At 43.4% G+C, this 20,901-nt stretch overlaps 1 protein-coding gene and 1 long non-coding RNA gene across 51 annotated transcripts in view; one reads left to right on the top strand and one right to left on the bottom strand.

The window, feature by feature from the left end:
* The window catches only part of LOC102164422 (uncharacterized), a 412,252-nt gene that overhangs the window by 15,717 nt on the left and 375,634 nt on the right, over positions 1 to 20,901 (top strand). The gene's annotated exons all lie outside the window — the stretch shown is intronic.
* LOC146398790 (uncharacterized) lies at positions 9,085 to 20,559 on the bottom strand. The gene is made up of 2 exons (XR_014817317.1): positions 20,295 to 20,559; positions 9,085 to 10,918 (listed from the first exon to the last, which is right to left on the bottom strand). It is a non-coding gene; the product is annotated as an uncharacterized LOC146398790 (long non-coding RNA).

Below are 20,901 nucleotides of genomic sequence, written 5' to 3'. Positions count from 1 at the left end.
TGGCCAGAAAGGAAGCAGTGGGAGCCTTGCTTGCTGTACTGGAGTGGACAAGAGAAAGTGAGATCCATCCGTAAATCAAGCCACATTATGTAAGGGTTCGAAACCCCCTTACAGGAGTAGCCCTTTTATCTAATGGGCAACCAGGAACCACAACAAAATAGTAAAAGCATGGGAAGGCCAGGAACCGAGGAAGGTGTTAGGCACTTTGCACCCCTGGAGACTGTAGCAGGGATTCCAGAGGGGAAGGGAGTGTGCCCAGAAGTGTCATCCAGGTGGCTCGGGTGCCACCTGGAGCAGTGACACACACGGAGGCAGCTTCCGTGCGGAGGTGAAAGGCTTTGAGGGCGAACCGGATGCAGGAAACATACAGAAGCGCGAGGTGGTTCTCACGTTCTGGGCCAGGAGGCCAGAAAATAAGCCTACCGCTGAGAGGCGTGGGGACCCGCGGGAGCAGGGCCTGCGGGAGCGGGGAGGGAGGGGCTGTGTGCCGAGCGGAGTTTTCCGCCCCAGGTGGGCCGCCCCGGGGCTTCCTGTTTGTGCGGTGAAGAAATAAGGTTCTGAGGAAGCCCCAGGATGTCAGAGCCTCGTGCACATACTTATCATCATACTGGCTTTATTAAAACTGACATGGGCCGGGCCCTGTTGTGAGAGGGCCGTAGCCGGCATCACCCTGGCAGGAAGGAGTCAGACGTTGGGTGGCTCCTTGTGTCACTTGGAGCAAAGGCTTCTGGTGAACAGGCTCCCTTCATGATGGCTGAGCTCCAATTAAAAAACCTTTAAGGGAGGATTATATGAAAAAGACTGTTTAATCACACCTTAATTTTTTTTTTTTTTCAGTCCCAGCTGCACGGGGGTAACAGGCACCATGCCGGGAGCACTACCTTTGATTGAAAAGCATAAAAATTTTTACAGGCTTTTTTTTTTTCCCTATTTAGTTAAAATTTGGGGTCTCTTCTGTGTTACACTTGGGTAATAATCTAGGACAAAATAGTCAAAAGTGCATAAATGGACCCAGTTAAAATATGTTTAAAAAAATCATCTTTGATGGTCCCTAGTTATTTAGGTGGTGGAAAAAATGTGGATTAATGAATATTTTAAATAAACTTTACTATGTAATAGGTTTAAAACCGGGCTAGATAGATCAGTAGGAACTAAGAGTTATGAAAATATTATTGAAATGGTTGTTTGATGGCAGAAATATGACAGTATTTTATTATGTTTTTGGAATGCTTTTTTTTCAAAAATATTTCCTTTTTTTAAAATAGAGGGGTCTTTTAATAGTATGCTGTTTTATAATTATATGGAGGTATGCTACACCAGGGAAAAAAGTCCCCCAACTCTGAGTAGATTTTGTTCTCATTACTGGACTATCGTCAAAAGTGAAAAAAAAAAAATTGATGCCAGTAATAACTTGTATTTTCTCCATTTGGAATGCAGTTAACAGATTTCCCCCCATACACACATAGAGTGCGATTTACAGAATTTTTAACTCAGTTCTAGATTTAGAATCTCTGATTCTTCAGTGAATTCTAAACCCATTAAAAGATCTTTTCAATTCTTTATAGAATAAGCAATAATTAATAAGTAATAGTTCCCTAGGGCCGTTGTGAGAAATGACCATAAACTTGCTTAAAAAGGCAAAAAGTGTGTTTTCTCATAGCTCTGAGAGCTCAAAGTCTGAAATCGAAGTGTCGGCAGGGCCATCCTCCTTCTGAAGGCGCTGGGGCACCACCGTTCTTCCTTGATTCTTACCGCGATTTGAGGCCATCTTGGTGTCTCTGCCTCTCTGGTCACATGGCCTTTGTTCCTGGATCTCTGTCTCCTCTGGGTGTCTCCATGCCCAAATCTCTCTCCTTTTGTTTGTAAGGACCCCAGTCACTGGGTTTAGTGCCCCCCCCCCCAGAATCCACGAGGATTTTATCTCAAGATCCTTCACTCATGACATCTGCAAAGACCCCTTTTCCACACAAAGCCATGTTCTGAAGGTCCAGATAGACACACATGAATTTTTCTGGGGGGGAGGGATAATATTCAACCCACTGTAAGTGGGGAGAATCATGTCTCAGCCTTGTGTTATTTCACATCTTAAAAGCTGTCGGCCAGACCAGCTGTAGAGGGGAGGGCCTGCTGGGATGAGTGGCCAAAAATGTGGAGGCCTCAGGATACAGCACAGGAAGTGCTCTGGCAGGGGAGCCATCCCTTGGGGCTTGCACGTTCCATGATGGAATTATCGGATGGAACCACCGCAGGATCCCTGGCCTTGCGTAAGTCTTCCAAGGTCTCCTGACTCTTCCTTACGTGGGAACATAATCAGCAGCTTTGACTCGGATGTCTAAACTGAATTCCCTGCATATTAGACTAGACCCAAGACGGGGAAAACGAGGAGCAATGCAGTCAAGCTCTCTCTGCACTGGTATCATTTGTTTCTTAGCAAATACTGATAGCAGCCCCGTACACCTGTGTAAACTGTGTTTTCTCCTTGAGACTCACACATGCCAGTGAGGTAGGCAAGTCCATCACAGGCCTGTGAAAGAACAGGTTGCTCCATCAGTGAATTCAGCAAGTGTTTTGTGAGCCCGTGTTTGGCTCTAGGCTCTGGCTAGGAGATCCCTGAAGCACAAAGTGTGGCGGTTTATAGCCACTGGTCCAGTGCTGTTAATTACATTGTCTGCCTTGCACAGTTGTGGTTGTGACATGGGGATTCCGGGCTGAAATCTCAGTTCCAACATTTACCTCTCTGAGCCTCAGATAATTTACATGCAGAATGAGGACAAGGAGGAGTTCCCGTTGTGGCGCAGTGGTTAACGAATCTGACTAGGAAACATGAGGTTGTGGGTTCTATCCCTGGCCTCGTTCAGTGGGTTAAGGATCCAGTGTTGCCATGAGCTGTGGTGTAGGTCCTAGACTCGGCTCGGATCCTGCATTGCTGTGGCTGTGGTGTAGGCTGGCAGCTACAGCTCTGATTAGACCCCAAGCCTGGGAACCTCCATATGCTGTGGGAGTGGCCCTAGAAAAGACAAAAAGACAAAAAAAAAAAAAAAAAAAAGAATGAGGACAAGGAGCAGAAGAAGGAGGCGGGATGGGGAGGAGGAGGAGGAGGAGAAGAACTCCTTTGTAGGCTTGTGTCAAGATTACATCTGTTTACACCAGCAAGTATTTAGAGCAGTGGCGGACACATAGCAAGCATTTAATAATGTTCAATTACTACTACTACTCTACACACAGTTCCTTAGTTGAGCAAGTGTGTATATAATCCCCAACCTCAGAGAAGTTATTGTTATTGATACAAGCATGCTTGCATGGTGCTCAGAAATTTGTTAGAATCTTCCTATAGTTCTTCATAACCCCTTCCGTGTGGTCACTATCGTTGTAGGCTAGAAAAATGGACTTGCGTGAAGGTAGGTGATGTATTTAGTGCCTTGAGTTAATGGCAGAATTGTGCCCTCAAACCTGGGTTATCTGATTTGTCGTCTTAAATGTTGTTAAATGAATGACCCAAGTTGGTGGGTCATTCAGCACCTCTGTCCCAGCTCAGTCATGTGGAAAACTGAACTGAGAAATACCCTGTGTAGTGGAAAGTATACTGGTTTGAGTCAGAAAACTTGCATTTGAGTCTCTTTTCTGCCATTTGAGCTAGAAAATGATGTCCATGTTTTTGCAAAGCATCCTGACTCTTCATGAGATGAATCCTCACTCCTCAAGGCCACCCACTGTACGTGTTCCACGTCATAGAGCTCCGAGCTGGAACAGGCAGAGCCCTTCTGCATTTGCTGAGTCTGTATTTTCTGGAAAACAACAGTCTGGCTCATGAAGCAAATGTGTTTCTATAACATGGTTGCCATGTATTCTGGAGACGTCCCCCGTTTACTCTTGTTAATGCAACAGGGGTGGGGCTTTTAAGTGTTGAGACTCTGAAAACTTAATGTGAGTGGACTTAGGCAGGTGCCTGAAGCAGACCACCCGTCATATTTATTTTGCAGGTAAAACAGATTCACTCGAAGGGCTTTGAACTTGCTTGATAGTGAAGAACTCAGGGTTCATTTAAGTGTGTGAGGAGTTACTCTGAAATATTCCTAATGAAATAGGTGCATGTTTTTGGAAAGATCTTTTCCTTTTGTCAATTTTTTTCTGTATGTTTAGGATTTGCTTTGAAAAGATATCCTACCTTGTGGAGGGAAAGAGAATCCTTTGTTCTTTTTAAAATGAACCTTAAGGGGACTTTAAGCCGTGTTCAAGGTCATCCTTCAGAAGACCTTCTGCTTTGTCATCTGTCCTGTGTCTCTTTGCCACACCTAGCGACCAGGATCTGTCTTATGCCCATGACTCTTAGCCTGTTGAGATGCTCGTCCATGTAACTTGCAGGAGACGCTCCCATTAGAGACCGGCGTGATTCCGGGCGTATAGCAGGCATTCACAATGTGCTTGATGACTTGACGTGTGTGTTTGTCTCAGTGACAGGTGATTATGGGTCTTCTTTCCCTTATAAATTGACCTCTTCTCCTGACTATTGAGATCAAAGTTCCTCATGTCTTATTGGGAACAAGCAGAGCATCAGGAAGCTGCCTCCAAGAGACAGATCTGACACTGTCGCCCTCTTGTTGATGACAAGGAGGTGTCACAATGAGAGCAGTCCTGCCTTGGTCTGAGAAGACAGTAAGTGCACCTCATCATTGCTCTTTGCAGAGGACTAGAGTGCAGAGTGCCTGTCAGCACCCCCTCTGACTGTACAGCCCCCTTAAACCTAAGGAGTGACTTTTCCCAGCCCCAACCCTGGAACCTGTCTTCTCCCAGGACTGTGACTTCGGGCTGGTGAGAATGACTTGGGCCATATTCCTTTCATCCTGATGAATCTCATGTAACTTGGGCCAGCATCAAGGCACGTGAGAAATTTGTTGCTTCTACTTTCTAGTGTGTCCTAGGGAAGAATATATTAATTTATGCTCCCCTAAAATCATAATTTTATCTGTGCTCTATATGAAATCTTCAGTTCCACTTAGATATTTATTCCTTTGTCTGAGATTCTCTATAGCTCTTAGACTTCCCACACTGAGAACCCAAGTCTTCTGGGCGACAGCTCACACTAAGATTTAACTAGTGCTGCCAACTCCAAGAATGACATCTGTGACTGGGGTGTAGTGGGTATGAGAGCAGCTAAGCAACCGCTGCTCAGGAAAAGGCTATCCGATCATAACTTCAGAGTGGCTTTAAAAACCTAGAATTACTGAAGCACAGCATTCATGTTTTTTCTTAGAAGTCTTCTTTTTTTATGGCAGCACAATCTTCTCTTTCTCTCTTGAACTCAGAACTTTGGTATCACCTTTTCTTGCCAGGCAGTTTAGCCTAGTGGCCAAGAGTGCGGACTTTAGAACCACATTGCCTGCATTTGAACCCAAGCACTACCAGTTGCTAATTGTGTGACCATGGGCAAATTACTTGTTTTGGTGCCTCATTTTTCTTATCTGTAAAATGGACCCAATAGCGGTCCTAATAAATAGTGGTTAACATGAGGATTAAAGAAAGAAGTCTGTAGAAAGTAAAACCCGGCGTGCCGTAAGTACTCCGTACACTGGGGCCGTTATTAGTCACTATCACCAGTGGGCCCTTCACCCCCGCCGCTACAAGAAGATCCCTCCTTCAAAGTATGACACATACGCAGAATTGGGGGTTCCCGTGGGATTCTCAACAAACCAAACTCAGAAGCAAAGGCGAAATTTAGGTCTCAAGAGATTTCAGAATAGAAACCATCCTTCATGTTCCCAATATTCACCGTAAATTAAAAAGGGGGAGGAATTGAGGTGCCTCTCGGTCAGTGGTTCTCAAACTCTGCAAACCAGAACCTCTTGGTGAGCTTATTAATATATGAGAGAGTCAGACTACTGAGTCAGTGTTGGGCGAAGTGGAGCCCAATGAAGTGTGTTTACACGACGTCTCAGAAGAGCGAGTGACGTAAACGGCCCACAGATTACATGTGGGGAAAGGTCTACGAGATTTTGGTAAGGTGCCCCTTTCCTCTTGTACATTCATTCACTTATTCAGCATGTGTTTCTAATACATACTCAGTGCAAAAAAAATATAATGCTTGGCGCTCTGGGGGATCCAAGATGAATTAAAAACATTTTCACAAAACAAAAATATAGAGAAATATGTCACAGAAAAATCTTTTACTTTCGAAAGGAAGTGAATGATGAATCCTGCATATTATTTATAGCTGAGCAGTGTCCTTAAAGAAAAGAACTTGATCAGTTGCGTGAACATAGGAAATGACCCTATGAACTCCAAAGGGAGAGACACATCCAAGCATCCTTTTTTTTTTTTTTTTTTGGCTTGTTAGGGCCGCACCTGCAGTATGTGGAAGTTCCCACGCTAGGGGGGAAGTTGGAGCTGCCGCTGCTGGCCTACACCACAGCCACAGCAGCACAAGATCGGAGCCACATCTGCGACCTACACCACAGCTCACAGCAATGCTGGATCTTTAACCCACTGAGGGAAGCAAGGGATTGAACCCACATCCTCATGGCTCCTAGTCAGATTTGTTACCACTGAGCCACAACGGGAACTCCCAAGAATCTTAATTTAAGAACATGAGTCATAATAACTTAAGAAAATGGGCCTTGACTAAACCACACAGCTCCGAACGTTCTCTAAGGTAGAGAAATGAGGATGTAAATAGGAAGGTTTAGAATACTTGGAGTTCCCACTGTGGCTCGTTGCTAAGGAACCCGACTAGGGTCCATGAGGAAGCGGGTTGGGTCTCTGGCCTTGCTCAGTGGGTTAAAGGATGCGGTGTTGCCGTGCGCTGTGATGTAGGTCGCAGATGTGGCTTGGATCCCATGTTGTAGCTGTGGTGTAGGCCGGCAGCTGCAGCTCTAATTTGACCCCTAGCTTGGGAACCTCCATATGCCACAGGTGCAGCCCTAAAATAGAATACTTACCAAAGCTGACTCTAAATTATGTTATTTTCTTTTTTCACTTTTAACTATCGAGCCTTGATTTGCTCAGTTTATAGCCATTAAGAGCTTTATTTCTGTGTGCATGTAAGTTATGCCCTTAAACTCAAAACCAGGCAAATCCTGAGGAGACAGTGTTATATAACTGCCTACAGCAATAAGACTAGCTTTTCTTTATTCTTGGTGGCCTCATTTTATTTTTATTTTATTTTTTTATTACTCAATGAATTTATTACATTTGTAGTTGTACAATGATCATCGCAATCCAATTTTATAGGATTTCCATCCCATACCTCTAGTGCATCCCCCCACCCCCCAAACTGTCTCCTTTGGAGATCATAAGTTTTTCTTTTCATAATTCTTGGTGGCCTCATTTTAAAGGTCACGGTAGAATAAGCTTTAAAAATTTGTTTCTCCTCTTAGATTCCCAGCTCTTTGATAACGGTCTTATTCACCCTTATAACCTGTGTGGTGGCAAATCACTGTGAATTTCAAGTTCCTGGCCTTAACAAGCATGTGAACCACATACATCAGGCATTTTGCCAGTAGAGACCCCAACAGTATCTAATTTAATTTTGACCTTTAAGTGGAGATTCAGGGAGTTCCTGTTGTGGAGCAGCAGAAGCAAATCCACTTAGCATCCATGAGGATGCAGGTTTGATCCCTGGCCTTGCTCAGTGGGTTAAAAATCCAGCGTTGCTGTGAGCTGTGGTGTAGGTTGCAGATGCGGCTCGGATCCCAGGTTGCTGTGGCTGTGGTGTAGGCCGGCAGCTACAGCTCTGATTTGACCCCTAGCCTGGGAACTTCCATGTGTCGTGGGTGTGGCTCTATAAAGGAAAAAAAACAAAAATGAAAAAGAAATGGAGATTCAGAGACCTAAGAGAGTTGTCCAAGGAAAAGCAGCTGAGTAGTCACAGGCCAAGAACTGTGCCTCAGATCCAGAATTACCAGCCCAGGATTCAGTAAACCTGGACAAAACTTTCATGGAAAAAGATGCATGCATCCATATGTTCATGCACTATTCACAATAGCCAAGATATGGAAACACCTAAATGTCCATCGACAGATGAATGGATTAAGGAGATGGGATATATACACAATGAAGTGCTATTCAGCCGTAGAAGAGAACAAAATAATGCCATTTGCAGCAACATGGATGGAACTAGGGACTCTCATACTGAATGAAGTCAGTCAGAAAGAGAAAGACAAAGACCATGTGATAGCACTTGTATCCGTTATCTAACATATGGGACAAATGAACCTACCTATAGAAAAGAAACAAACTCACGGACATGAAGAACAGACTGGTGGTTGCCAAGGGGGAGGGGAAGGAGAGTGGGATGGACTGGGAGTTTGGGGTTAGTAGATGCAAACTATTGCAGTTGGAGTGGATAAGCAATGAAGTCTTGCTGTTTAGCGCAGGGAGCTGTATCTAGTCACGTGTTACAGAACATGATGGAGGATAATGTGAGAAAAAAGAATGTATATGTCTGCACCACTGGGTCGCTTTACTGTACAGCAGAAATTGACAGAACAATTGTAAATCAACTATCATAAAAAACAGAATTAAAAGAATTTATTTATTGGTTGATTTTCTTTCTCCTCTTCTTCTTCTTTTTTTTTTTTTTTTGGCTGCACCTGCGTCATATGGAAGTTCCTGGGCCAGGAATCAAACCTGCAGCACAGCAGCAGCCTGCTCTGCAGCAGTGGCAACACTGGATCCTTCACTCACTGCACCACAGTTTATTGAAGTTTATTGAAGTTACTCTACAATATCATTTAAGTTATAGGTGTACAATATGGTGAGTCATGATTTTTAAAGATTCTATTCCATTTACAGTTATTATAAAACTGCAGCTGTATTCCCCATGTTGTACAATATGTCCTCGTAACTTATTTTATACCTAATACTTTGTACCTCTTACTACTCCATTTTTATGTTGCCCTCCCCCCTTCCCTGTCTCCACTGGTAGCCACTAGTGGGTTTCCCTGTACGTGGGACTCTGCTTCTTTTTTTTATTTATTATTATATTCACTAGTTTGTTGTATTTTTTAGACACCACATTGATATCATACAGTATTTGTTTTTCTTTGTCTGGTGGGGTTCGTTTTGACAGGTCAGCGGGCTCCAGACTTATTTTTGATTATACATCTTTATTGGTAAATCAAAACAAAGGGCATTTTGAGCCTGGTCTTCCAGTGTCTGGGTATTTCGCTCTAGAATCTATACATGGAGTCTTCAACTAGTGTATTGTTCACAGTGTACATGTCATAGGAGAATGGAAAGGAGGAGGATACAAATGAAGAATACATAGAAGTCCTAGGAATTTCTTCCTCTCCCCACTTTGGAGTGAGGCCATGCAGATGTTTATTTTAATAGGGCAGAATGATCTATGTAAATGGGGACATGAAAAGTCCTTAATGATTATAAATGGGGGGGACACACTTCCATCCCTAGCGCCTCATTTCCTCCACACCTCGGTCCAGGAACGTTTATTAAATGAGTGGCTCAGGACCCATTTCCGCATGGTTTTCTTTCACTGCATTTTTTTCTTGATCCATTTTTTTTCCCCACTCTCGTTAGATAAAAGAAAAGCTCAGGACGTTTGCATATGAAACTCAGAAGGTAGATTTGATGCTCGGCATTGGAAGGCGTACTTTTTTTTCCCCTTCACATACCACACATATCTGTTTCATCTCTCTTTAATTCCAGAGAATGTTGATGAAAGAGAGCTGTTTTTCTCCCTAGGAATTTCCTTCAGATTATTCTTTTTTCAGTCGGCTAATCCTGTTTTTAAGTTTCCTCTACAGAAAATAACATATATCTCATAGCCAGAGGATTTTATTTCTCCTTTTCAAGGAGTGCAGAAGAAAAGGAATGCCTCTAGACCTGAGATGTTTTTTCCACAGGAGTCTTTACAGGTATCAGGGAGGAAGTGGGGTTCGGTGATGAAGGAGGGAGCGGGGCTGGGGGGGGGAAACCCAGTCAGTCTAAGCAGATGATCTCTGAGGTAGGCCAGAGTGCAGAGGCCTCCATAAAGACTTTCCCTACAGGGAGAGGGGCCTCTGACAGCTGGTGGAAAGGCCGGTGCAGAAGGAGGAACAGGAGGTGTGGCTGCTAATTTCCCAAAGTGAGATGTCAGCCAGTTTAGTTTAGTTTAGTTTTTGCTTTTTAGGCCCCCACCCATTTTACTTTGTTTTGTTTTATTGTATTTTTTTGCTTTTTAGGCCCACACCATGGCATATGGAGCTTCCCAGGCTAGGGGTCTCATCGGAGCCACAGCCTCCTGCCTACACCACAGCCACAGCAACGTGGGATCCAAGCCCCATCTGCGTTCTACACCACAGCTCACGGCAACGCCAGATCCTTAACCCGCTGAACGAGGCCAGGGATCAATCCCGCATCCTCATGCACACCAGTCGGATTCGTTTCTGCTGCACCGCAGCGGGAACTCCCAGCCATTTTAATGAGAACAGTAAGACCCTCACGGGACAGGAGGCTAACGGCAGAGATACTAGCCGAATGTTGGGACAGAATATCTGTCACGAGAGACTCGGGCGTAGACCTCAGGCTGGTGGAGAAAGGAGACTCACGTGTGCCCATGGGTCCCAAGCATGCTGGGGCTCGGTGGGCAGACGGGGTGGCCAGCACGATGACCGTCTCTCTAGAAGAACACAGGTAACTTTACACTTGTCCAACTCCTACCCTGCAGAGAATCCGGCGCAGGTCCCTCTCTCCCTCTCTCGAAACACATACTCGCGTGTGTGTGCGCGTCGTGAGAAACGATGCAACGGCGCCGCTTGATCCTCTTGTGCCGCCGGGGGCGAAGGCCTTCTCTCCTGACTCCCTGGATGAGCAGCGCCCCCCGGCGGCCGGACCCTTCCTTCCTCCTGCGTAAACAGCCAGCTGAGTGGGTGTCAGCCGTCCCGACGCACACAGGGTTTGCACCATCAAAGGCTTCTTCTAGTCTCTAAAATAAAAGTGACAAGAAGTAGAGTGAACCATCTCAATAATTCCTCCCAGCTGCGAGGTGTGGCGCGCGGCGCCGTCCCAGGCTGCGTGTGCCCGATCCAGTTAAGAACACGCTCACTCGTTATGGACTTTGAGTATTAACGGAGGCCCCAAGATTTCTGGGTTCAGGTTCTCGTTGTTTACCAACGAAAATAAAAGAGCCCACCGAAACCGTTCGTGAGGCTTTGTGCTTCAAATCATTCATACCAAACATGTTGATGAGTTAAGTATAAATGAATCAGAAACATATGGTTCACATTTTTGTCGAAATCCCCAGGGTATATTAAGGGAATTAAAGGGAAACGTGTTAGGCCAAACACATTTAAGAATTTGACAAAACCAAAATCCACCAAAACAGTTGAACATTTTCTGGTGAGTCTGTTCCAGTTTATTCTTCTTTAATAGTGGGTTTTCTCAATTGCTTTAAATTCACATTTTGATGTGATGTGATAGATTCATAAATAAGTCTATTACAGTGCATTTATCCATTTGCTTCCTTACATTAAAACCAGGTAATGAAATTTATCTCAGCTAATGATGCTACAGTTAGACAGAGTTCAAATGTGTGGAAAGCTCTCGGGAGTTTGACTCTATTACAAAGAGGCTCAACTGTGAAATGGTGAAGTCAAAGTCATATAATGTATTGAGTTGAAATCATTTCAGCATGAGTATGTAGTGTTGTTTAAGGTACTGTCTCTAGGTGTTTGGGGGCCAGGGAAATTTTAAAAAGTGAATAAACCAGACATGGATCATGCTCTCAAGGAATATGCAAGTCCTTCTCTTTGTTACAACATCATGAACTCAGAGGTGTGGTATTGCTTATTGCACAGCTTAAAGCAATATTGTAGGGTTTCTTTGTAAAGTCACTCTTCTAAAGTGGGGAAGAGTCTGTCACCCCAAAGAAACATGGGCAGAGGTGAAAAAATCTCATACAGTAAATACTCGTGTAATTTAGCATATCCCAGAAGATAATCTTATTTTAAAAATACATGGAATTATCCTCTATATGAAATCCTTTTTTTTTTTTGTCTTTTTGCTATTTCTTTGGGCCGTTCCTGTGGCATATGGAGGTTCCCAGGCTAGGGGTCGAATCGGAGCTGTAGCCACCGGCCTACGCCAGAGCCACAGCAACTCGGGATCCGAGCCTCGTCTGCAACCTACACCACAGCTCACGGCAACGCCGGATCGTTAACCCACTGAGCGAGGGCAGGGACTGAACCCGCAACCTCATGGTTCCTAGTCGGATTCGTTAACCACTGTGCCATGATGGGAACTCCTGAAATTCTTAAAGATAGTCTGACTTTTTAATTAAATTATCATCTGAGTGAACGAGAAGATTGGAGTAATAGATCATTGTTGTTGTTGTTGTTGTTGTTGTTGGCATGTTAGAGCACTCCTGAAAGTCTCTAATTTCACTAAAGAACATTATGTCAAAGTGAATACATAATGAAGAGAGGGCAACTTCTCATATGTTTCCTACGATTAGTGTAAAATCACTCAGAACCATGTTTTTTCTGCAAATAATAAAAAGAAGAGGATTCCACGCTTCAGGTGTCAGAAATTAATACAAGGTAACTCCAAAAAAGCATCTCAATAAGCTGTATTTTTTATTTAAACTTAGGAAAGTGTATCCACTGAGGCAGTTACCTCCATATAAAAATATAGTTGTCATGGTGTTTATAATTTCCAGACTTACAGATATCTTGGAGAGACATTTTCCTCCTTACCTCATTTTTTCTTTTTTTTTCTGAAAAGGCAGCATCTTAAGCTGACAATATCCATCAATTTGTGATCCTTGATAGAGGAAACTCTATCTGGGTTTGCTTTGGGGAAGGCTTTGGTAACGGAGGGGCCCTGCCATAAGATGGTGTCTAGACGGACAGGGTCCCTGAAATAGATGTTCTGATCGAGTCCAATCCCACTGGAGAGATGGCCGTGTGATGGAGGCATCGTTATGGCTGGCAGCTGGGAGCAGGTGTATACAGGTGTATCCTAGGTGTATACGAGGAGGTTAGGGAGCAGCTCCAGTGCTGTGGGCAGCCCTAAGGAGGAGAGCGGCATGGCCCAGAGCCCACAGTCTGAACTCTCGATTGGCGGTGGGAATCAGGCAGAGTGTTGGGTTTTTTCCATTGTGAGTATGTTTTCAGCTACTACACATGTCCTCTGAGGGCCTTCTGGAGCTGATGTTTCGTTAGGGCAGTGAGGGCAGTTAACTGTGTAGGAGAAACTGGGGGCTCTCCAAAGAGCATGGCTAACTCTGATTCTGGCTTGTCTGGCATCAGTACTGAGCTCTCAGCGGTGGGGATGAGCAAGCCCAGGGGCTGAAGCTTCAAGAGGCTTTTGTTCTTGATAGAGATGCCCTTCTGGGTGTTCTCAGTTAGGGAGACCTGTGGGAATCATTGCAAGCAGAAGAACTGCGGTGGGCATAGGACCGGGGCAGTGGTGCAAATAGTGGCCCGATCATAATTTCAAACTCGAGGTCCAGTTTCATCCCAGGAAAGTGGCAGGGAATTCAGATAGGAATAGAGTATTGGGAGAGTAGTGCAAAGTGGCTGTGAAATTTGATCCATCTCAAAATTGTCTAATTCTCCTGATTGAAGACACTACAACATTGAACACCAACTCAGAGACAATTCTGAAACATTTTCAGAAAGCCATTTCATTGAGAACACAATCTAAAAAACAAAAACAGGAGTTCCCGTCGTGGCTCAGTGGTTAATGAATCTGACTAGGAACCATGAGGTTGTGGGTTTGATCCCTGGCCTTGCTCAGTGGATTAAGGATCTGGCTTTGCAGGAGCTGTGGTGTAGGTCACAGACGTGGCTTGGATCCCATGTTGCTGTGACTCTGGCATAGGCCGGCAGCTACGGCTCCGATTGGACCCCTAGCCTGGGAACCTCCATATGCCACAGGTGCGGCCCTAGAAAAGGCAAGAAAGACTAAAAAAATAAAAAAACAAAAACAAAAATCCCCAGTGGTTTTAAAAAATGGAGGGAGTAACAGAAAGATTTAAAAGTTATTACTAGACTAACCTGCCTGAATAATGAGGCCACTTCATTATAGTGTTGTCTGTATGTGTATTCTTACCCATTTCACTGAAGAGTCTGGGAGGAAATAGACCACAGAGTGTATCTTAAAGCTGTCTTAAGTAATTTAAAACTAGGGATGCAAACACAGTTAGCTAATGGAAACAACAGGAAGATAGACTATTTCTGAGGTTGGATCCCACAGATAGGGTGTAAAAAAATGTTTTGTTTTTGCCTTATGTGTCTCTATATAGTTTAGCCTGACCAGCAACTGAATCCCATGTTCCACCTCAGTAAAATCACGGTACTTGGGATGTGAAATGATCAGCCAGTCACTTTAGCCCTCTCTCTCTCTCTGTGACGTCAGTCAATTGCTTCGTTATGTTGGGACCTCTAGAAGTGAGTATGGAAGTGTACTTCTCTTGAAGGGAACACGTTTTTGGCTTCAGATTAAGGAGCATAAATAGAACATCGGAAGATTTACTTTGCAGTGAAGGTGCTGAAATGAGTTGACAAAGAGTTGGTGAAGGTACCTGCTTCTTCTGTTTTGTGTACCAGCAGCATCTGACTGTGGGCGCCTCCCCCTTTCCCGAGTGAATGTTCTTCCAGCGTGTATCTGTTCACGTCATGTCCTCCAGGTCATTCCTGGAGTGAATTCCTACGCTTCTTCCAAAGAAGATTTTCCTAACCCTGCCTTCCACCTTGTAGGTAGATGCACCTTTGTTCTCATTACATGGTTTTCACACTTTTAACAGTGCAATTTCGTATGAATATAACCCTTTCTGTTCATTTGGCTGCATAACATAGTAATCAAGAGACCCTGGCCACCAGACGGCCTGCATTCAAATCACAGTGACTGGAAAAAAGCAGATCACTAAATGTGAATTTATTGAAATAAAGTTTAAATAGACTAAAAAACAAAATGCAAACAATTCAGAGTGACTGGCTCTGTGATTGGGCAAGTCTCTCAAATCTTGGGACCTTGTGTTCTCACTTACAAGATGGAGATGATAATAGAAGTTAACTTACAGGCTTTTTGTAAGGAATAAATGAATTAATGTACAGGTAAAGGACGTGGATTTGTCTATATTTATCATTATCTTATTTATAAATAATGATAATGATAATATCATTATTTATATTATTTATTTATAAATAATATAATGATATTATTATTTATATTATTTATTTATAAATAATATAATGATAATATCATTATTATTTATCTTATCATGTACTCACAGAAGTTAATACGTAATATTTGTATAATTTTTGAATTTCATAATTTATTGCTATAAATATTGCGGAAAATCGTAATTATACACCTATACTTCCTGCACTATATTCCTAAGGCATAAACAGGGAGCCTGGTCATACATAGTTAATACTACAGAAAGATAATTTTAATAGTACAAGTTAAAAAAAAAAACAAAACAAAAAGAGAGACCTGGAGGCTATCCTAGTAAACAAATTAACCAGAAAATTGTCAGACCTTCAGCACACTCTGCCTGGGCTCCTCCTTTGATTTTTAAATTCTCAACCTTTAGAAACATAATGTTTACTTCTGGTTTGAATTTTGACTAATCTAACCTGGCATAAGAGCCCTAAACAAGCTCACATCTCAACTAATTTTTTCTTCATTTCCTCTAAAACATGTGGAATATGTTTACTTTATTGTTTTAAAGGCTTGTTTTATTGATCCTTCTATATGATCCTTTTGCTACAAAGGGTTTTGATATAGCAGAACAGTATGCTATCAATCGAGTCATAATAATGATGTATTACTAAGACCTGGTGTATTTTTTGCCTTATCTGTTTCGAGCCTTTTCACTGCTGTTTTAATTTCCACCATCGCACTTGACAACATCTTGCCAGTTATTCCAGGAAATGGGTTTCCAGTGCCGGCCCACTCCTCTTGTCATGGTACTCCCCCCTTCAAGGAATTAACCATCAGTGGGGTTGGTATTCATGTCATTTTTTTTTCTCCTGTCTTTAATTTCTCACTTAGTATTTTGTCAGGAGAACAGCTTTTTACCTATATTCCTTTATTCTGAAAATGTATTTCAAGAGCCCATTATGTTTCACTGAAATATTTTCCTGTGGTTTGGCATATAATCCTTTTACTCGTGGCTAAAGCTAAAAATCTCTTGCCCTGCTTCTACTTATTTTTACATATGGTACCTCCAAGTCCCTTGTACTTGATTTCTATATATTTTGAAGGCTTTCTGCATATAAAAGTTTTATAACCCTTTCCCCACTTTACTGTAGTGGCCTGTATTATTCTTACTCTGGTTAGCTTTAACTGGAAACATTTTCAGTCGCTGAATCTTTAACAGTTTCTTAAATATATTTCATCTTTGTGTAGTAGGCTTTCCACAAGTCCTCTGAAAACCAGATCTGGGTCTTTTGTCTTTCTTTCAAAGGCAGTTCTCTAATTTTTCCCATCACATTTGGATCTGGCTCTTGAACACATATTTAGTTATTTTTTGAATGTTTTCCTAAAAGTTGGGTAAAATATATTTTTGTTTCCCTTTTTCCTTGTAGTTTCTTGACCTCATATACTTTTTACATAATACGAAATTGGGCCTCTGAAACCTGCATTCTCAGTCTAGCTGTCACCTGGCTTTGCTAAATGCTTTTTTTACGAAGCAGAGATACATGGGCTCATCTTTTCTCAGATAATTTATAGTACAAAAAAAATCATAGCATGCTAAATTAAAGCATTATATTCCTGTGAGGGACTTGGGAGGCCCATGACTATGGAAAATTTCCCAAATAATTAGGAGAGGAGATCAGATTTAGGCTAAGAGAAAACAGAAAGCCAAGAATGAGTATAACTAAATAACTTAAAAAAAAAACAGTAAAGATTCTTGTACTTCACCAGAAAGATTTCTGAATTAAAAGAAAAAGTAAAATAACAACGACAACAACAACAAATGTGTTTCTTGATGTCACCATCCTGGTACTTCGCTGGTCATGGGGGTTGCTCTGCTATGTCATTATTTTGCTCCTGCAAAAGTCACGTGGCATAAACTTGCCTTCCTCCTCCTCTCTGTCCCTCCTCCTCCGCTGCCATTTTAGTATCTATTACATGTGGGCACCTTGTGCACCTTATTTCATTTAAACTTCACTATAATCTTCAGATTCGTCGTTATTGGTCCATTTTTCACATGAGGAGATTGAGACTTCTGAGGTTAATTTCTCAAACTAAGTCAGCTGGAAACTGGTTTGGGACAAACACTAAGATATATGTCCACAGATACCTTCTATTCTCTTTCATGCTTCAACAGCAATAAAATGATGTTAAGTGGAAAATTCTGCGAAAAGTCAGAGAGATAGATAAAAGCCCCAAACTGATAAGCCATACAAGTATTGGCTCTAGTTTAGTATTGAAAGGGCTTATTAATGGTCAGAGGTTTGGTATTCAGGAAGTTACTTTTTTTGGAGCCTGTTTGCACAAAGACACACGCATTGCCATAAAAAAGGCTCTCAGTGTGGCGAGAGTCTTTGTGCAATGACTTGCATAAAGTTCCTCCAGTGAGCAGCTGCGGGCCAGAGGTTATATTTCATCTTCGTATCCTCCAATTTAGAAAGTGATCTGATGTTCTCCAATAGGTATTTAATAAAACTCAAACAAATTGATGAGTGAACAAGACAAGATGAATCAAAGAATGAAGAATTAAAGTCATGGAACAAAACACACAGGCGTCCTGAACACTGACAGCTGGTCTTGAACTTGGCACATGAGTCAGCATTGTTGAATGAATCCAGAAGCTCTGGAAGCCTCCTTTTAGCCAGGTATCCACCCATCTGCTGGTGACTTTTTTGGCCACTAGAACGGGAATTTAGCCACCCTTCCTGTCATGCCTTGCATTGCCTTGATGGCTCGCTCTTTGAGTCCCTCCGATACTTCTGCAGCCTTTGAGAACAGAGGGAGAGGGCAACTAAGGGAAGGCAGGGACTCAGCAATGTCAGTGCTGGTCCCACCTCTGCAGTCACAGCTCCCGGGGGACAGTGCTTGTGACCCCACCCCCAGGCCTTGGGGAGGGAGGAAACCGCCATGGGCGCTCTGCGCGGCAGGCCACTACTGTTGTACCATTCAGGGGAAACCGGCACAGAAAGACCCTCAGTGTTCTCTAGGCCATGGCTGCAGTGGGCTCTGCTGAGAGGCGGGTGGACCACGCGGGTGGGGCAGAGCCTTGCTCGGTCTGGTCTCTGCAGCCAGACCACCTAGGCTTGACTCCTACCTGTGAGCAGTATGACACTGGGCTAGTTATGTAATGGTGCTTCTGTTCCTTTGTCTATGAGAGGTGGCCCATAATAGTGTCTACCACGTAGTGTTTGAGGATCGAAGGAGCGTGCACGCATGCGAGTGGTGTGTGTGTGTGTGTGTCCGTCTGTCTGTCTTCGCCACTAGGTGCAGCTAAAAGAGTGCCTGGCACTTATTAGGTACTAATGCGTTGGCTGTTTTATTCTTACCATGAGGCAGCTATTTGTTTAATGGGGAGGAGGACTCGAATGGGATTTAGGGGCAGGACCCATATGACGTAGCAAAGAGTCAGGGTGGAGACCCCATCCTTCCTGTCGTGCCTTGCATTGCCTTGATGGCTCGCACTTGTGTTACCCCAAAGTGATGCCAGGTGCAGGCACGCTCAGCGTGTGCTGGGGCTGGGAGGGGGCGGACATTCAAGACCAGGGAGCAGGGCGGGTCCCAGGCATGGCTGCCTGGGGCTGACTTTCTCAATAGGCTCACTCAGCGGCTGGAGAGGGAAGAGGGCTGGTGAGTTTCCAGATGTGTGTCAGGAAGAGGAGGAAGGAAAATAACGACCTAGCAACCTGATGTGAGGATCATGACAGGGACATGAACTGCGATAAAAGCTGTAAGCGCCCACAAAATAATAATAAACAGTCCAGCACCATTTGTCCTCAGCCCTGGATCACAAACCACCGTTCTGTTCAAACAAGTTGTTAGGGGAAGATGTGGAGAATTAAAACATGGAAAACTCCGCAGCCAATAATGATCCTATTAGAATTTTTTCAAAACTGCCTCTCTGCACTTGAACCGTATCTACCTCGCACAAATAAGGGGAAAATGTTGCAGTCTTGCTTGATCAATTCAGACAGCCAAACTGGATTACTCATTTTTGTATGATTACTTGATCCAAAAAAATCCACTCGGAGCCTTGAATTATCTAGTTTAGCTGTCTAACTTGATCAGATTAATCAAAGCCAATGAAATTTTCCTTTTGAATTCCATCCAGTTCTGATTTTTCTATTCAGTTATTTTCTACATCTCAAGCTGAAAATAACAGTCCAATCAAAGGGAATTAAACCAATCTTGGATGATTTAGTGATGTATAAGTCATCATCTTTATATGATGATTTTAAAAAAAAGTCTGTGTTCCTATTTGAAATTGCTCCAGACAGCCAGTCCCCTAGATGCACCACGTTCATGAAATCTGTGCAGCAAGAAGTCTTTTCTCTTGCTCAGTCATATTCTGGCAAGCCTGGATCGGACTACGAGTTGCAGGACAGTGGCTGGGGCAGTTGCTTTATGACACCGGTAAAATATTTTCCAGAGTCACCTTTGTTTTTGTCTTGAACCTTTTCCTTCCTTCCTCTCTTCTCTGTCTCTTCCTTTTCTTTGATTTCTCTCTTTGTTTCCCTGATTTACAGAGCTCCCCTGCATCTCGTTTTATGCCCTCCTAGAGGCTTTAAATTGGAGTTAAGAGGCAGTGCTGATAACCAAAGATAGTGGAAAAATCCAGTGTCCTAGCAGGAACTGCACTCACACAGGCTCTAGGAACACCTAAACAGTGGCCAGTTTATCTTTGGAGCGTGTCTGTCTCTCTATACCCTTCTCCTGTAGGATGCCCAGTGTCCAGTGTTGGGCAGCCTGAGAAGTTCTGCCCCATCCACATTGCCTCTAACTTCAGCCCATCCCACCCCGCCCTTTGCCTGAAGTGCTTTGCTTAGAACATTCCTTTCTGTTACTTCATAAAACACCTCTTCCCTCAATGTAAATATTCATCTAAGAGGAAAACAGACTGGTTGGAAAAAAAAAAAAATCTGTGTGCTCTGAGAATACAGCTCCTTCTCTGCTCTCCCTTGACCCAGGCAGCATCTCCCTTCAGGGGCTCTTTGCATAACCTCTCACTGGTCCCCTTGCTCCTGTTTTTGGCTCCCTGAGATCGCTTCTCTTTGCAGCCACCAGAGTGGTTTTCTAGAGCCTAAGTCAAGTGGTTATTCCTCTACTCAAGATCCTTCTTGGCTCCGCAGTTCGTTCAGAATAAAAGCCAACATCCTCACCTGCAGCGGCCATGCCTCGGGCCGGGCGGCGCACTGGTTGAAGCTTCCGCATCAGGCATCCTTCATCTCCTTTCTTGCAGGTCTTCTCAGAGAGGCTTCCCCCCAAAGGGCAATCTCAACGCTCCCCGTCTTCCCACCTGCTTCTCTTTCCTTTCCCAGCTGCAGCACACCCTATTTTATACTTAGTTGTGTTGTTCAGTGTCTATCTCACCCTACTAGAATATCAACTCCAGAGAGCTCGGATTCTGTCTTTACCTCCACACCCTACACCCCCACCCCGCACTTATATCCCTGGTGCACAGAAAAGTATTTGACACTTTCTAAGTATTTTAAAAGTATTGGTTGAATGAGCAATTATGTAATCAATTTACAAATGCGTTGGCATAGAGACAACTGAGTAAGTAGCAATTTTTAGAGGGATGCTCATTGATACTTTGAGGATACATTTCTCTAGACATGCTTTTCTAGATAAGCACTTTCTTAAGGTAATAAATAGGCGTTGAATAAAAGAATGAGTGGCTATTTCTCTTCTCAAATTCCCGCTTATCTTTTTTCTCCCCTGTGTAGGCCTGCGAGAGCAAAGGGTAGCAATTTGCTGTCTTCGGTT

The sequence above is a fragment of the Sus scrofa genome, chromosome 10 (genome assembly GCF_054392235.1).
Source record: "Sus scrofa isolate SSC_HxYL_T2T_F1_AM1 chromosome 10, Sscrofa_HxYL_maternal_Yorkshire_Landrace_v2.0, whole genome shotgun sequence".
NCBI lineage: Eukaryota > Metazoa > Chordata > Mammalia > Artiodactyla > Suidae > Sus > Sus scrofa.
This window is presented reverse-complemented; position numbering and strand designations above follow the sequence as displayed.